Source organism: Kogia breviceps, chromosome 15 (assembly GCF_026419965.1).
Source record: "Kogia breviceps isolate mKogBre1 chromosome 15, mKogBre1 haplotype 1, whole genome shotgun sequence".
Classification (NCBI taxonomy): domain Eukaryota; kingdom Metazoa; phylum Chordata; class Mammalia; order Artiodactyla; family Physeteridae; genus Kogia; species Kogia breviceps.
The window spans coordinates 24,147,802-24,164,839 of NC_081324.1; the positions used below are offsets into that span (position 1 = coordinate 24,147,802).

The 17,038-nt window shown below is 51.5% G+C and overlaps 1 pseudogene; it reads left to right on the forward strand.

Moving 5' to 3' along the window:
• Positions 1 to 561: 561 nt before the first annotated feature.
• LOC131742256 (ferritin light chain pseudogene) lies at positions 562 to 1,271 on the forward strand (annotated as a pseudogene).
• Positions 1,272 to 17,038: the final 15,767 nt, after the last annotated feature.

Sequence of the window (17,038 nt, forward strand, 5' to 3'; positions counted from 1 at the left end):
GATGAGGTCATGATGGTGAAGCCCCATGATGAGATTAGCGCGCTTATAAGAAGAGACATGAGAGAGATCTTTCTCTCCAACATGTGGAGACACAGCAAAGAGACCACTGTTTATAAGCCAGTAAGAAAGCCCTCACCAGGAATGTAATCAACCAGCACCTTAATCTTGGACTTTCCAGCCTTTTCATACTTTTCAGAACTGAGAAATCAATTGTCTCTTGTTTAAGCCACCCAGTCTATGGTATTTTGTTATAACAGCCCAAGCTGACTTAAGACAGGAGCATAACCCAAGGCCTCAAATTATTTCTGTTACAATCAAATATCCAGGTGTATGAGAAGACCAAATAATATAAATTACATGAATTAAAACCAGAGGGGAGGCATTGCGCTCGGCGGTTCCCCGGATCTGTCTTGCTTCAACAGCGTTTGGACGGAACAGACCCAGGGTCGCCCTTTCCTCCAGCCTCTGACCACCCTCCAACCTTCGGAGTCAACCACTCAGCTATCCTCGGTCACCGGGACCAGCCAACACCATTTTTTGAGCCGAACTCCTTATTACTGATCAACTGTGAGCTCCCAGATTCGTCAGAATTATTCCACCGAGGTGGAGGCCGCCGTCAACCGCCTGGTCAACATGCATCTGCGGGCCTACGACACCTACCTCTCTCTGGGCTTCTATTTTTGACCGCGACGATGTGGCTCTGGAGGGCGTGGGCCACTTTTTCCGCGAATTGGCCAAAGAGAAGCACGAGAGCGCCAGGCGTCTCTTGAAAATGCAAAACCAACGCGGCGGCCATACCCTCTTCCAGGACGTGCAGAAGCCATCTCAAGATGAGTGGGGTAAAACTCAGGACGCTATGGAAGCCGCCATTAACATGGAGAAGAACCTGAACCAGGCCCTTCTGGATCTGCATGCCCTGGCTTGTGCCCACGCAGACCCCCACCTCTGCGACTTCCTGGAGAGCCGCTTCCTAGATGAGGAGGTGAAACTCATCAAGAAGATGGGTGACCACCTGACCAACCTCCGCAGGCTGGCTGGTCCCCAGGCTGGGCTGGGCGAGTATCTCTTCGAAAGGCTCACCCTCAAGCACGACTAGGAGCCTCCGGAGCCCAGTGGCCTTTGAGGAGCCCCTCTGGTGTCAGGGCTTCTGCCTGAAGCCCCTCTCTGCAGCCAGTAGGCAGCTTGTTAACCACACTGGAGCCCTCTCCCAAGCCATGGACCAAATGGAAACAATAAATCTTTTTGCAGCAGCTAAAAAAAAAAAAAAAAAAAAAAAAAAACAGGGTGGGGGGAACCCACAGTCTCTTAAGATGTCTCACAGAATTTGAAACACCTATGGTTTCTGTGTTAAAAAAAAAAAAAAAAAAGCACATGCCCAAGAATTTCAGAGAATTAGAAACATTAAAAGGGACCAAATGGGAATTCTAGAACTGAAAAATATAACAAAAATTCAGAATAATTCAGTGGATGGGCTCAAGAAGAGGTGAAAAGTCAAAGTTATAGAAAATCAAGTTACAGAAAATTTAAACAACGCAATTAGAAAACTTGCAATTCTATAACTTGAGTAAGATGAAAAGTCAGAGCAAAACCAGAATCAAAAAGATAGGGCTTCCCTGGTGGTGCAGTGGTTAAGAATCCACCTGCCAATGCAGGGGACATGGGTTCGAGCCCAGGTCTGGGAAGATCCCACATGCCGCGGAGCAACTAAGCCCATGCACCACAACTACTGAGCCTGCGCTCTAGAGCCCATGAGCCACAATTACTGAGCCCATGTGCCACAACTACTGAAGGCTGCATGCCTAGAGCCCGTGGTCTGCAACAAGAGAAGCCCCCACTCGCCTCAACTAGAGAAAGCCCACGTGCAGCAACGACGACCCACTGCAGCCAAAAATAAATAAATTTTTAAAAGATAGCAAATAGAGGGTTAAGAGACACGAAGGATACAGTGAGGATATCAAAAGCGTAAAAGAGTGGTCTAGTTAAATAAATATTGGCTGAGAATTTTTCTAAAACTCATGAAAGATATCAAACCATAAATTCAAGAAGCCCCAACAAATTGCAAATGGGATAAATAAAACACAGTCCAGGGGCTTCCCTGGTGGCGCAGTGGTTGAGAGTCCGCCTGCTGATGCAGGGGGCGCGGGTTCATGCCCCGGTCCGGGAGGATCCCACGTGCTGTTGGGCGGCTGAGCCCGTGAGCCATGGCCGCTGGGCCTGCGCATCTGGAGCCTGTGCTCCACGGCAGGAGAGGCCACAGCAGTGAGAGGCCCACGTACCGAAAAAAAAAAAAAAACCACAATCCACACCTAGACGCATCACAGTAAAACTGTTGAAAACCAAAGAAAAGGAAAAATTTTAAAGCTACTGAGGGGTGAGGCGTGGGTAGGAGAGGGATTACCATCAAAGGAGCAACAATTAAACTGACAGCTAACTTCTCAGCAGAAACAGCCTTTGAAGTGCTGAAAGAAAATGACTGCCAACCTAGAATTTTCTAATTGGGGAAAATATCCTGCAAGGATGCAGAAGAAGTAAAGACATTTTTACACAAACAGCTGGAAGAATTCATCAGCACACATACCCTAAAGGAAAATTAAAAGTATTCTAAAGGCAGAAGGAAAATGATCCCAAATGTAAGGACAGAGCTTCAGGAAAGATTGAAGAGCAATGAAAATGAGAAATGTACAGGTTAACATAAATACTAACTACATAAAAATAATTATGTCTTGTGAAGTTTAAATATATATCGAAATGTGTTCAAGTAAAGGTATATAGGTGGGGAGGGCTTTTAATAGGGTTTAAGTGTTCTAAGCCCCTTGCATCATCCAAGAAGAGAGTTTTTAAAAATCCAATTTAATGTTAGACTTTGATAAGTCTAGGATGTGTATTGTAATAAATATTAGTTAAAAGGTGTATAACTTTCAAGCCAATGAGGGAATATGGAATAATTCAATGAACAGGTTTAAGAGCTGCAAAAGGCGGGAAGAAAAAAGAATAGGTGGTACAAATAGAAAGCAGGTTGTAAGATATACATGATAAATCCATTATTACATTAAATGTAAATGGGCTAACTAACACTCAAGTGTTGACAAAGATTGTCAGGCTTGATTTAAAAAGAACTACCATAGGGCTTCCCTGGTGGCGCAGTGGTTGAGAATCCGCCTGCCGATGCAGGGGACACGGGTTCGTGCCTCGGTCCGGGAAGATCCCACATGCCGCGGAGCGGCTGGGCCCGTGAGCCATGGCCGCTGAGCCTGCGCATCCGGAGCCTGTGCTCCGCAATGGGAGAGGCCACAACAGTGAGAGGCCCGTGTACCACAAAAAAAAAAAAAAAAAGAACTACCATAGTAGTTAAAAGATCTAGGGATGTGATGTACAACATGATAAATATAATTTAATACTGCTGTAAGTTATATATGAACATTGTTAAAAGAATACATCCTAAGAATTCTCATCACAAGGAAAAACTTTTTTTTCTGTTTCTTTAATTTTGTATCTGTATGAGATGATGGGTGATCACTAAACTTACTGTGGTAATCATTTCATGATATATGTAAGTCAAATCATTATTCTGTACACTTCAAACTTGTACAGTGCTGTATATCAATTACATCTCAATAAAACTAGAAGAAAAGAATTTAACAGTAAAAAATGAAAATAAAAACAACTATATGCTGTTTACAAGAAGCACTTTTAAAACATACGAATTTTGAGGACATCCCTGGTGATGCAGTGGTTAAGAGTCTGCCTGCCAATGCAGGGGACACCGGCTTGAGCCCTGGTCCGGGAAGATCCCACATGCTGCAGAGCAACTCAGCCTGTGCACCCAACTACTGAGCCTGCGCTCTAGAGCCTGCAATCCACAACTACTGAGCCCACGTGCCTAGAGCCCATGCCCCACAACAAGAGAAGCCACTGCAATGAGAAGCCCACGCACCACAACAAAGAGTAGCCCCCGCTCGCTGCAACTAGAGAAAGCCCGCATGCAGCAACGAAGACCCAATGCAACCAAAAATAAATAATAAAATAAAAATTTTTTAATGAAATTTATAAAAAATTTAATTAATAAAAAAATATGAATTTTGAAAAAGAAAAGGATGGAGAAATATACACCCAGCAAACAGAAACTATAGGAAACTGGTGTAGCTATATTAATATTACAGCAAACTTTAAGGCAAAAACTTTATTAGAAATAAAAAGTCAATTCAATTACCAGAAAGAGGTAGTAACTCTAAATTTTATGCACTTAGTGATACAATCTCAAAGTTAAAAGTTGATAGAACTAGGAAATTTGGGCAAATATGCAATCATAGTGAGATTTTAGCACATCTATTTCAGTAATAGTAAAAACAAGCATACAAAAATCAAGTTATAGGGCTTCCCTGGTGGCGCAGCGGTTGAGAATCCGCCTGCCGATGCAGGAGACACGGGTTCGTGCCCTGGTCCGGGAAGATCCCACATGCCGCGGAGCAACTAAGCCCGTGAGCCATGGCCGCTAGGCCTGCGCGTCCGGAGCCTGTGCTCCGCAATGGGAGAGGCCACAACAGTGAGAGGCCCGCATATCGGGAAAAAAAAAAAAAAAAAAAAAAAAATCAAGTTATAGAAAATTTAAACAATGCAGTTAGAAAACTTGGCCAAATAGATACATGTAGAACACTACATTCAGCAGCTTCCTTTTTTTTTTTTTTTTTTTTTTTTTGCTGTACGCGGGCCTCTCACTGTTGTGGCCTCTCCCGTTGCGGAGCACAGGCTCCGGACGCACAGGCTCAGTGGCCATGGCTCATGGGCCCAGCCGCTCCGCGGCATGTGGGATCTTCCCAGACCGGGGCACGAACCCGTGTCCCTTGCATCGGCAGACGGACTCCCAACCACTGCGCCACCAGGGAAGCCCAGCAGCTTCCTTTTCAAACACAAATGGCACATGTGCCAAAATTTGTATGCTGAGCTATAAAACAAGTCTCAACAACTTCAAAAGAGTTAATTCCAGTGAAATATGTTCTTTGACCACAATGCAGTTAAGGTAGAAATCAATTACAAAAAGATAATGTAAAAATCCTCATATATTTGGAAGTTAAATAGATTTCTAAATAACCCATCTGTCAAAGAAGAAATCATAAAGATAATATGAATTATTTCAAGCTGAATAATGAAAATACTACATATTGAAACTTAGGGAGAAGAAAAATTGTGAGTTGCAACTGAAATTATGCTTATAAATTTATACCTTTAACTGCATATGTTCGAATAGAAGAAAGGCTGAAAATCAATTATCTGAGCAACCACCTAGAAATTAAATTTTAAAGAAAAAGCAAATGAAACCCATAAATAAAAGCCAAAATATAGAACACAAATACACGATAAAGGGAATCAAAAAAGTGAAAAGTTGGTTCTTTAAAAGGATTGACAACCCTGTAACAAGACTGATCAAGAAAGAAGGAGGGCTTCCCTGGTGGCGCAGTGGTTGAGAGTCCGCCTGCCGATGTAGGGGACGCGGGTTCGTGCCCCGGTGTGGGAAGATCCCACGTGACGCGGAGTGGCTGGGCCCGTGAGCCATGGCCGCTGAGCCTGTGCCTCTGGAGCCTGTGCTCCGCAACGGGAGGGGCCACAATGGTGAGAGGCCCGCGTACCGCAAAAAAAAAAAAAAAAAAAAAAAGGAAGGAGAACGGGTGGGAGAGTGGGAGAGGGACAGAGGAATAACTGGTATCAGAAGTGAAAATGGGCAAACTCATTCAGATTAGGCAGACGTTAAAAATATTTAAGAGGATGTTATAGATACTAATAAATTCTAAATCTAGATGGAGTGATGTTTCAGGAGTGTATACATATGTCATAACTAATCAAATTGTGCACTTTACATATATGCAGTTTTTGTATGTCAATTATGCCTCAATAAAGCTTTGGATTAAATGAACATATTTCTGTTTTTAAAAAAATAGCTTTCTAAAACTGACATCAGAAGGTCTTGAAAATTGGAATCATCCTATATCTATTGCCTAAATTGAATACATAATTTAAAATCTCCTCACAAGGAAATCGACAGGCCCAGATGGCTTCACTAGTGAATTCAACCAAACATCTAAGAACGAAATAATGCCAATCTTACACAAACCCTTCCAGAAAATAGAAAACCTCCAAATTGATTTGATGAGACCAGCATAAACTTAGATGTCAAAAATCTGACAGGAAAAGTATAAGAAACTAAAATTGCAGGCCGGTCTTTCTCGTTATTGTAGATGCGAAAGGTCTAAACAAAACATTAGCAAATAGAAACTAGCAATATATAAAAGATTAAATTGGACTTATCATTCAAAAATCAATGAGTCATTCACATTACCAGAATAAAGAAAGAAAAGTAAATGGTAATAGGTGTGGACAAAATTTTTTGATGAAATTCCAAAATCATTGGGTGATATGTTTAAGCAAACTAGAAAACTAAGGAAATGTCCATTTGATAAAGATATCCACAAAAATACCTACAGCAAACACATCATACTTAAAATATCAAAAACTTTCCTCCTAAGGTTGGGAGCAAGAAAATGATGTCCATTAACACCTCTATTCAAAATGGTACTAGGTAATGATATACATGCCAAAGTACTAGGGGAAAGTATACTGATGTCTGCAAGTACTTTGAAATGCATCACAAAACGGGGAAAAGAATGGATTGATGGATGAATAGAAGGATGGAGCCGTGTGTGATAAAACTAGTTTGGTAAGCTTCATAAAGTCTAGAATGGTAGCATCTAGATGGTGGGTATACAGGTGTCCACTGTACAATTCTTTCAGTTTCACTGTGTGTTGGGGGGAAATAGTACCTGAGGTCTTAGCCTAGTGTTTTTTTTTTCTTTTTTTTTTTTTTTTCTTTTTTTTTGCCGTACGCGGGCCTCTCACTGTTGTGGCCTCTCCCGTTGCGGAGCACAGGCTCCGGACGCACAGGCTCAGCGGCCATGGCTCACGGGCCTAGCCGCTCCGCGGCATGTGGGATCCTCCCGGACCAGGGCACGAACCCGTGTCTCCTGCATCGGCAGGCGGATTCTCAACCACTGCGCCACCAGGGAAGCCCTAGTGTTTTTTTAAAAAAGAAAAATGGTAAGATTGGATTAGACGGAAAGAAAAACTGTCATCATGTGCAGATGACATGATTACTTCAGATAATCTAAAAGAATCGACCAATAAACTAGCAGAATGAGCGAGGTTTCTGGATGCCAGGTCATAGACAAAAATCACTTGTATTTCTGTATGCCAGCAACAATTAGAAAATGAAAATTTTTAAGTGTACCATTTACAGTCGCATTTTAAAAATCCATTAAGTTCCCAGAGATCAATCTAAAAAAAAAAAAGAGTGAAATTAAAGCCCTAAGTAAGTGGAAGCGTATTAGATTCATGGGCTGGAAGGCTCAACATTGCTATTGCAGCTGCAAAGGGAGTAAAGGAGGGTTCCACCTGCTGGTCTCTACCTTCCCTTATCCAACATCCGCATGCAGTCTCGTTTCCCCACAAAGAGCACCGCACACGCTCCTCAAAGAAGATAAACCCAAAGTCACCCTGTCCCTGCCCCCAGCTCAGTGCCTGGCCATAGCCCTCCTTCCTACGCAAGAGAGGAAGCAGCTTGGCCTAATACTTTCCCACTGCCTAACAGGGGACACTGGATTTTTCAGCCACAGTGGGTGGATTCTTAACCGTCTACCGCCCAACCACCTCCTCAAGCTCAATGGCACATTTTAGGTGATGTTATTTGCAGCAATCATGTAGCCTACGCGAGCTAATTTAGGCAGAAAAGGATTTATTTCTGGGTATTAGGTAGCTACCAAATTCCGGGCTGGGCTGGGGAACTAAGCTTACGTGCTACACAGCCAGGAGAAATGGCCAGTTGCTCCCCAGGACTGAGAGGCAGCTTGGCTGCGGCCTCACCCAGCCCTCAGCGCCCATCCACGCAGCTAAGAGAGCAGCCACTAAACTCTGCCCACGAGGATCCAAGCCCAAATGCCCATGTACCTGCCACCACCGCTGCTCACTCTTCACTTTCCAAGTCTCAGCCGGAGCACTTCGGGAAAGCTGGGTGCATGCAGAGCCCCAGCTGCAGGGGAGCCTAGAAGGTGAAGCATTTTTGCTCTCCAGCCTCTGTCAGGAAAGCCCAGTCCACTGGGGTGGGAGTGTGCTGCATGAGCCACAGTGTGTGGCATCTGTCACTTTACCTCACGCTGTTGTCTGAGCCTTAAGTGAGATAATACTTAAAGCATGGAGAATGTAAATTCTCTAGGTCAGGGGTTTATGTCTGATTTCTGTGCGTCTACCCCACCCATAGCAGTACCTGACCTCAAGGAATATTTGTTGAATATGCCAGCATTTAGCACAGTTTCTAGAACATGATAAGCACTCAATAAATAAGGGCTAGGGGACTTCCCTGGTGGCACAGTGGTTGAGAGTCCGCCTGCCAGTGCTAGGGGACACGGGTTCGATCCCTGGTCTGGGAAGATCCAACGTGCCGCGGAGCAACTAAGCCCGTGCGCCACAACTACTGAGCCTGCGCTCTAGAGCCTGTGAGCCACAACTACTGAAGCCCACGTGCCACAGCTACTGAAGCCCACACGCCTAGAGCCCGTGCTCTGCAACAAGAGAAGCCACCACAATGAGAAGCCCATGCACTGAAGGAAAGAGTAGCCCCCTCTGGCAGCAACTAGAGAAAGCCCGCATGAAGCAACAAAGACCCAACTCAGCCAAAAATTAATTATTTTTTTTAAAAAGTCAAGGAAACAGAACAAATGCTAAGAACTATAGTTTAGGGGGAAAAAAATAATAGCCAGTATAATTTCACATAATAGGAAGTCCCAGAGAGGGCTAATGCAGCACCCAATGCTGTCTTAAGGACCCAAACTCTGCCCGTCTGTAGCTTTAACACCCTCTGACTGGCTCGGCTCATAGTCACAAGAGGGCTGCAGCAGTTCCTGATGTTGCATCAGGGCATGATCTCACCTAGGGCACAGCTTGGGAGTGGGGTTCCTCTCCCAGAGGTCCCTTCACATTTGCATGCCCAGGACTGCTTCCCACACCCATTCCTAAAGCATCATTGGCAAGGAGAGAGTTCCACCATCACGGCAAAAGAATCAGGATCTGGAACCTGGATGGATCGGCTGTATGAAGGAGAGAGAATACCAGAATGTAAATCAGGCTCTTTTAGGAAGAAGGAAGAGGAAGGCAAGGGTGAACAGTTACCCAACAGTGTAGGCTATGATCAGGGGCAGAGGGGAAAGGCAGAGAACCCCCCTCCGGAAGTCTCCTGTGTCCAAGCTCTCGGATCCTACAGTTGGATGAGGCTGCCCGAGAGCCAGGGGACTGTTTCCAGGGCAAGGGCTTGTGGAAGGCCAGGAGGTGTGCATGGTGGATGAACACATAGCCACTTCCTCACCAGGGCTCCCACACACGGGCTACGTGGACGAATGGCGGTTCCTCCATCCCCCAGAGTCGGCTTAATAGGAAACAGGGTTTGGTGGGGAACAAACAATTTATGACAACCGAGCCCTCAAACTGGAAACATCTGTCCTCGCCACAGCACAACCCCTCCAGCCCAGCCCAGCCTGGCTCCTGAGGGGGCCCAACCCGGCCAGGCTGGGGAACTCAAGAACCTTCTGAGGATTCATATAGAGGAGCCCCCAGCCTGGGAGGGGTCTCCAGGCTCCCGACTTGCACCCCAGAGTCTCAAAGTCTCCCAACCTCATCGTGCAGACCTCGGCACTGACCACACCCCAAGCCATGGGGGGATTCAGAGCCAGTGGCCCCAAAGGAGCCCTGGCTTTACTTTATGAACCCCCTGGGGGCCAGGGCTGGGCAGGGAGATGTTCTAGCTTCAATCGCACTGCCTCCACCCACACCCTCTCCCTGGACCCCCTTCCTCTCCCGGTCTCCCTGTCTCCCTTTAAGGCCAGGTTCAAAGTTGTCTTTGCCAGGCAGCCCCGCCCAGTGGCTAGACGACACCCATCCCCCGTGCCCACGGAGTCCCTGTCGGGGCCACTGACTATGAAGCTCTTCAGGGCAGCACTATAGGAGCACCCCGTCGCCCTACTGGCATCTGTAAGGCCCCCAGTGAGCATCTGGGGCAGGACCGGTGACTAGACACGCCTGGGACCAAGGGGGCCTGGCAGGAGGCCGAGGGCCACGGGCTCCAAAAGGCGAAGTTGACTGCAACTCACACGGCCCCACCTCAGGGCCACTATTTCCGGGGCAGAGACCAGCGCGGCCCCCCGGCCCCACTTGAAAACGCCTGGCTACCTGGTGGGCATCTGTGCAGCCTGTTTGCCCAGCCTGTAACGAGGATGGCGAGGCTGCCGAGGGTGGGGCCACAGGAACACTAGGGACGAGAGGCCTAGAGGCAGTGGGAGCCCAGCCGGGTGGCCCTGGGCAGGCCGCCAGCCATGTTGGTTGGGTACTGAAGTCACCTGGATGGCAGCCCCATAGGAGGACTTTCCCCAAGTTTGTGTTGAAGAGACGGGCTGGGGAGGGAGGAGCACCTAAGCCCCAGAAAGCTCTGCCCGGAGCCTGGCACAGTGGGCCTTGGCGGGGACCGTGGGTTGGGCTGGAGGGAGCAGAAGTAGCTCTGAGTGTGGCCAGGGCAGAGCGTATGTCCTGGCTGCCCCACTGGCCCCGTTTGAATGCAGCCTCCTCCAGGAAGTCACCCTGGACTAGACCAACCTGTATCCCTCCCTTCCTGGGCTCCCATAGCTCCACCACAGCCCTGCCACCCCAGGAGGTGTTCCGGGGGGCCGTGCCCCTGCCGGGTGGCAGCTTCCTCCGAGCCTCGGTGAGCCAGCCTCCCCTCTGGGCCACCATAGCCCCCGGTCCCTCCTCAGAGCAGACAGACCTCCTGAGGTTGTCCCCATTATACAGAGGGGAGACCTGAGGTACAGGCAATGAGCAGAACCCTTGTTCCTGACTCTGCCTCCCTGTCCGTTCCCTGCCCCTCTTCTGCCCAATGGATTGGGGGACAAGTGGCCTCAGAGGAGGGACAGCACGCTGCGCAGGGGTCGGTGGCGGGGGGCTGTGGAGTGAGGGGCGCCGGGTGACGGGGGCTGGAGAAGGGCTGAAGGGCCTGCTGTCCACTGGGAAAGTGTTTGTCTGCCGAGGCCGGCCAACCAGCAGGGCTCCGAGTGTGTGGGCCAGGGACACCCTTGGAAGGAGAGTCCTGTGCGGCATCGTTTCACCCAGCCCCTGGCTGCGCTGGGCCCCGGCCCTCCCAGGACTGGGCCTCAGTACCCACTGCACCCTGCCAGCCTGAGGCGCACGCAAGCGCCCACACCGGGTGGCACTGGCACGGGCAGATCAGGGGGTGTCCAGGCGGTGAAAACACCCTCTAGACCAGCTCACCCTCGGTCCAGACGGGAGAGCAGGGGGCCCGGACCCAGCCGCGCCCCTCAGTCCAGAGACCAGGAAACCAGACGCCGGCGGGGACGGCCGTTCCAAAACGCACACATCTTCAAAGCAGGGCTATTTTCCATGCCCTTTGGGCAATTTTCAAACAAGTTTGTAAAACTGGAATCTTAATAGATGACAGATTGACATGCGTGTAAGCATGTGGACACGTGTGTGTGTGTCTTGCACACACGAGTCGGGGCACCTTTGGAAGCTACTGCGGCCACGGCATCCTGGGAGACCGGTGGGCTGGGGGTGCTTTCTAAAGAATGTCCAGGTTCACTTCCACGAGTTCACTGTGTGTTTCGAAGGAGCTGAGCCTTCAGGAACTGGGGAGAGAAGGGCGGCGCTTCAGAGCCAGCAGAGGGGGCTATGGGCAGCCCTGGAGGCCTCCCGTGCAGGGTCGGGGTGTGAAGCACAGCCTGATCCAAAGTCACTGCCGTGCCCCCCAACACTCATACGCCCCTTCTCCTGTCTCGATTTGGAGCCCATATGTCTTAGTCTGCTAGGGCTGCTTAATAAGTATCACAGACTGGGGGGCTTAAACCACAGACATTTATTTCTCCCAGTTCTGGAAGCTAGAAGAACAGGATCAAGGTGTCGGCCGGGTTGATCTCTCCTGAGGCCTCTCTCCTTGGCTTGGAGATGGCAGCCTTCTCGCTGTGTCCTCACACGGTCTTCCCTCTGTGTGTCTATGTCCTAATCTCTTCCTTTAAGGACACCAGTCTTACTGGATGAGGGCCCACACTAATGACCTCATTTTACCTTAATCACCTCTTTTAAAGATCCTATCTCCAAATGCAGTCACATTCTAAGGTTAGGGCTTCAGCATATGAACTGGGGCGGAGGTGAGGAAGGGGACGCAATCCAGCCCGTAACCCTGGCTCCATGAGTTTGCTCCCAGTGTGGTCCCACAAGCAACCCCTTCATTTTCAACTCCATTTCCTTGCTTCCCTCTTCGGTTGGGCACAACAGACAGTTGCCCCCCCACACACACACACACACACACACAGGCACCCAGGGCAGGGCCCCGCCATCCTCTGGCTCTGGCTTGGGAAGATGGAGCCCTCTCTCCCTGGAACCACCCTCAGCCAGTTCCTCATCAGTCTTGCTTCTTCCATCCCTTCCCGCATCATGTGCGTTGCTGGCTCATTGATTGTTTTTTTTTTTTTTTTTTTTTTTTTTTGCGGTACGCGGGCCTCTCACTGCTGTGGCCTCTCCCGCTGCGGAGCACAGGCTCCGGACACGCAGGCTCAGCGGCCATGGCTCACGGGCCCAGCCGCTCCGCGGCATGTGGGATCTTCCCCGACCGGGGCACGAACCCGTGTCCCCTGCATCGGCAGGCGGACTCTCAACCACTGCGCCACCAGGGAAGCCCTGGCTCATTGATTGTTGACCTTGAACTTTCTGCCCGTCCACTGGGGCACTCGGTGAGGGCAGCACCAGGCCCCAGGCACGTGCTCAGGGACACTTGCAGCCTTTGCTGCCCAGTGCCTCACCCCGCTGTCCACACGCTCAGGCAGAAGCAGAGCTGACGAGGGCGAGGGGAGAGAGAATAACTGGACACAGCAGGCTCTGTTTTTACACTTTGGGGGTGAACTGACTTGCGGATGGTGAGCAAAAAAAAATCCATCTGGGCAGTGCACCCTTGAGTAGGCTGAAGGGCGTCAAAGGAAAAACTGCAGTTACATCTGGATTCTCCCGAAAGCCATGAGTTGGTTACTGGGGAGCACCGCCACCGTCCACACAGCTCGGTCAAGTCTGCGTATCCTTCCCAGCACCTCCGCCTTCAGCCCGAGTTGCACCATTTCCCACTGCACCCCTAGAGGCCAGCTCCGCACCTGTAAACCATGATGCTCCGACAATGCCTGGATAATGACCAGATGGATAGGATTGGGTGGGGGGCCTCCAGACCAGGCCCCAGGGGAGATAAGCAGAAAACTGAGGTGGGTTCCTGGAGAACACCCACAGTCAAGGGGTGACGGACAGGGAAGCCCATCAGGGAGACTGAGGCCCAGCAGCGAGGGAGAAGGCGGAGACCGGGAGGGAGGGAGACATCAGAAGCCAAGGGTCAGGGTACTTTCTAGAAAGCCTGAATGGTGGCCGAGAGGTAAAGAAAGGCCAGGCAGAAATAAGCCTATTAACATTATCCACACCCAGAGATCCTAGGGGACCCTGGTGATAGGGGTTTCTGTGCAAGGGTGGGAACAGGAAGAAGATGCCAGTTCTTTCATTTATCTATTGCTGCATAACAAATAACCCCCAAATTTAGCAGCTTAGAACAACCATTTTATTATGTTCACAGATTCTGTGGGTCAGCAGTTTGGACAGAGCACAGAGGAGAAGGCTTGTTTCTACTCCATGAAGTCTGAAGCTCAGCGGGTAAGACTCCACAGCGGGGGGGGGGACACTCAACAGCAGGGGGCCAAAGTGACCTGGAGGTGTCTGCACTCTCATTGGTGGCCAGTGCCAACAGCTGGCAGGGACCTCAGCTGGAGCTGGCAACTAGAATATCTACACGTGGCCGCCCTGTGGCCTGGGCTTCTCACAGCATGGCGGCCTCAGGTAGCTGGGCTTGGACACGGCGGTCAGAGCGCCACCACAGGCGTCCAGCAAACAAAGCAGAAGTGCATCACCTTTTCAGACCTGAAGTCACACAGCATCACTTTGACTTCATTCTACTGGTCACATGACCACCTGGATTGAAGACTGTCAAGATCACAGGGTGGCATGAGGGCTTTCAGGGACCGCGGGAGCAGCGAGGACAAGGTCACATTTCCTCTGGACCTCAAAGTCTGCATGGGGGACACCATGAGGAAGGGCCCAGCCAACACGAAAGCAAGAGGCAGGTCCTGAGAACGGAAAGTGGCTCCACTCCACCGAGGCCCGGGCTGAGAGGAGGGTGGAGGCCCCAGGCCTGGTCCTTGGGGTCTCAGTTAGGGGATGGTAATTCTGACTTTGAGGAACATGGAGCAGGCTTAGAAAACGGGTTTCAGAAGAAAGGCAATTCAGTTCTTCCGTTTTAAACCCATTCCCCCAGTTACTGGAGCCCCAGGCCACAATCACCATTATTTTGCTGCTGCCATCTTTAAACAGGGCAAAAAGAAATGTGCACACATCGGGACATTGATGTGAAATCACTCAACAAAGTGTGCATGTGTGTGTGTGTGTGTGTGTGTGTGTGTGTGTGAGAGAGAGAGAGAGAGAGAGAGAGAGAGAGAGAGAGAACGGAGCCCATCACACATTGGCCAGCCATCATATCAATGTCAACATCGGTGTGTGGGGTGCTTCCTAGAGTTAAGCAGTGCACAACCCATGCAGCCGTACCTGGCTGCCCTGAGTGTAACCTCCTGTATGCTAAAGGAAGCCCTTGAGGCCCAGGCCTGGCGCGCAGCCCGCTAGCCCTGCCTGCAAGAGCTGCTCCCTAAGTTCCCCACCCTGCAGGCTGAGCCAGGTAGGAGCTTCCAGCTTCCAACTCCCCACCCCCGCAGATCACCCAAACTCCCCTCTGGGCCCCATCACTTCCCCTCATTGCCTCCTGGTGAGGCTGGTCCCTTGGCTAAGCGGGGAAGGCAGTGCCCTCTGGTCCTGGCCGCACACCTCTATAGACACAGCAGAGGTGGCCAGGTGGCAGGGCGGCGTTCCCTTGGCTCTGAGACTTTGGCAGGGCCCCGCCCCTCTTACCTGAGTCATGGAATTCTCCAGAGGTGGGCAGGGCTGCTGCCCGGAGCCAGGAGAGGTGAGGTCATGGGTCGTGTCCTGCAGGGTCCCGCCCCTCCCTGGGGCAGGGCAGCTGAGCTCTTGTTCCTGGGAGCTCATTCACCCGACCTGGAGACTCAGACAGGTGGGAGGCTCCCTGATGGTGCTGCATCTCCTTCTGGGCTTCAAGCCCCCTTCACCTCTCCAGACCTTCCCACCTGACAGAGAAGCCAGGGGCCTGGGGACCCCCGTGAGAGGATGGGAGAGAATAGCGAGGGTCCTTCAGGCAAGAGGGACTGCGGGCACCAAGACAGGGGGTGGGGAAACACTAAGGCTGTCCCCCCGGGGGAGGGGGGCTGTCGTAGGGAAACGCTGGGGTCAGGGTGGAAGTATGGCTGGCGTGGGCAGCCCTGGACCCCGGGCTAGGTGACATCAGCCCTCCAGGGTTCGGAGCCGGGCGTGGCTTAGCCAAGTTCAGCGTGGCCCTACCCAAGGGCCATTTTGGAGGCAGTGCTGAAGGGTTGGAGGCAACCTTGTGAAGGCAGACCCACGTGCTGCTGGCCACAGGGGCGCAGACGGAAAATGGAGGGTGGATGGCAGTGCAGGACACCCAGCTCCTCGGCACCGTGCACCTCGTATCATCACATCATGCATCCTCCCACCTGCCTGAAACAGGCCACAGCTCACGGGGGAAGCTCAGGCTCCAAGATGCAGCCCTACGTCCAGGGTCGTAGGGGACCCCAGGGGCTTGACCAAGCCCCCCCTCCCCAGAGCAGTTCTCCCCTTGCCTACCGTGCTCCCCCTTCTCTGAGAGGTGGTGAGATTCGGCCTCAGGTGACTGGACCAGGAAGATGAGTAACGGGCTGCTTATGGGGCGAGCAAAGGTGAAGAGACTGCTTTCAGAGCTGTGAGTTTCCAGTGGGGATGACACATCCACCGACGTGTAGAAACTACTGGAAACACAGGTCTGGAATGGAGAGAGGCCAGGACTGGGGCTTCTGATGCCACCTGCCCAGAAGCAGGGAGGATGACCCCAGACCGGCTGAGCCCTCAGAAATTTAGGGGGGTTTGGAGAGCAGAGCTGCCCAGGGTGAGGTGTCATCCTGGGGGGACTGTGGGTCATCAGACTTCACGCCAAAGCATAGCAAGTCACCCCAGAGCCCTGGATTTGGAGCTGGGATGATCTACGGACGTGGACAAAGAGGAGGCACGGGGTTCGGGGGAGAGGGGCTTGCTTCCTCTTCTCCAAGGCGCCCCAGCCCTAGGCCTGCACAGGACTCCCCCCTCCCCCAAGCTGCTCAGGGGGCTGGGGAGGGGCTGGGGGTGAGGATTCAGTGCCAGAGCTGCCCGGTGGGCTCCCTGGGCGGTGAAATCTGCTGGGTTCTGGCCCTCCTCCTGTCTACCAGGCCCCCTCACGGGTCGTGCTGGTCACCCTGGGGTGCAGCCTGGGAAACGGCACTTACAGCAAGTGGGGAGGTTGGCTAGGCCAAAGGGGCGGCTTGGTCTGGGGAGGGTGCAGGGCAGCCGTCTTAACTCACTTCAGAGCTCACAGGCATACTCTCCCCCCGCCCCCCCCCCCCACACACTCTCACATTCACACCCAGACACATCGCACATGCTTACACACTCTCACACGTGCTCACACACACGTGCACACCTGCAGCCAAGACATGGGCTTATGTCCTGGGGCCAGGGGGCAACCCAGGAGGGCAGGTGGGGGGTGACCCTGGCTGGTCACACTTCACAGCCGTGGGCTGCGGCCCCGAGAGGGCAGGCTCATCCAAGGTCACCCAGCCTGTCAGGGTCGGCCAGGGCTAGGTGGCAGACACCCCCAGCGTCTGCCCAGGACTCCCGGCACACTTGCCCTGCAGGCCTCTGGGGCTTCTGCTCCCCTCCCCGCGAGGCTGGGCCCTCCGCAGGTACACGCCTGATGCCAGGG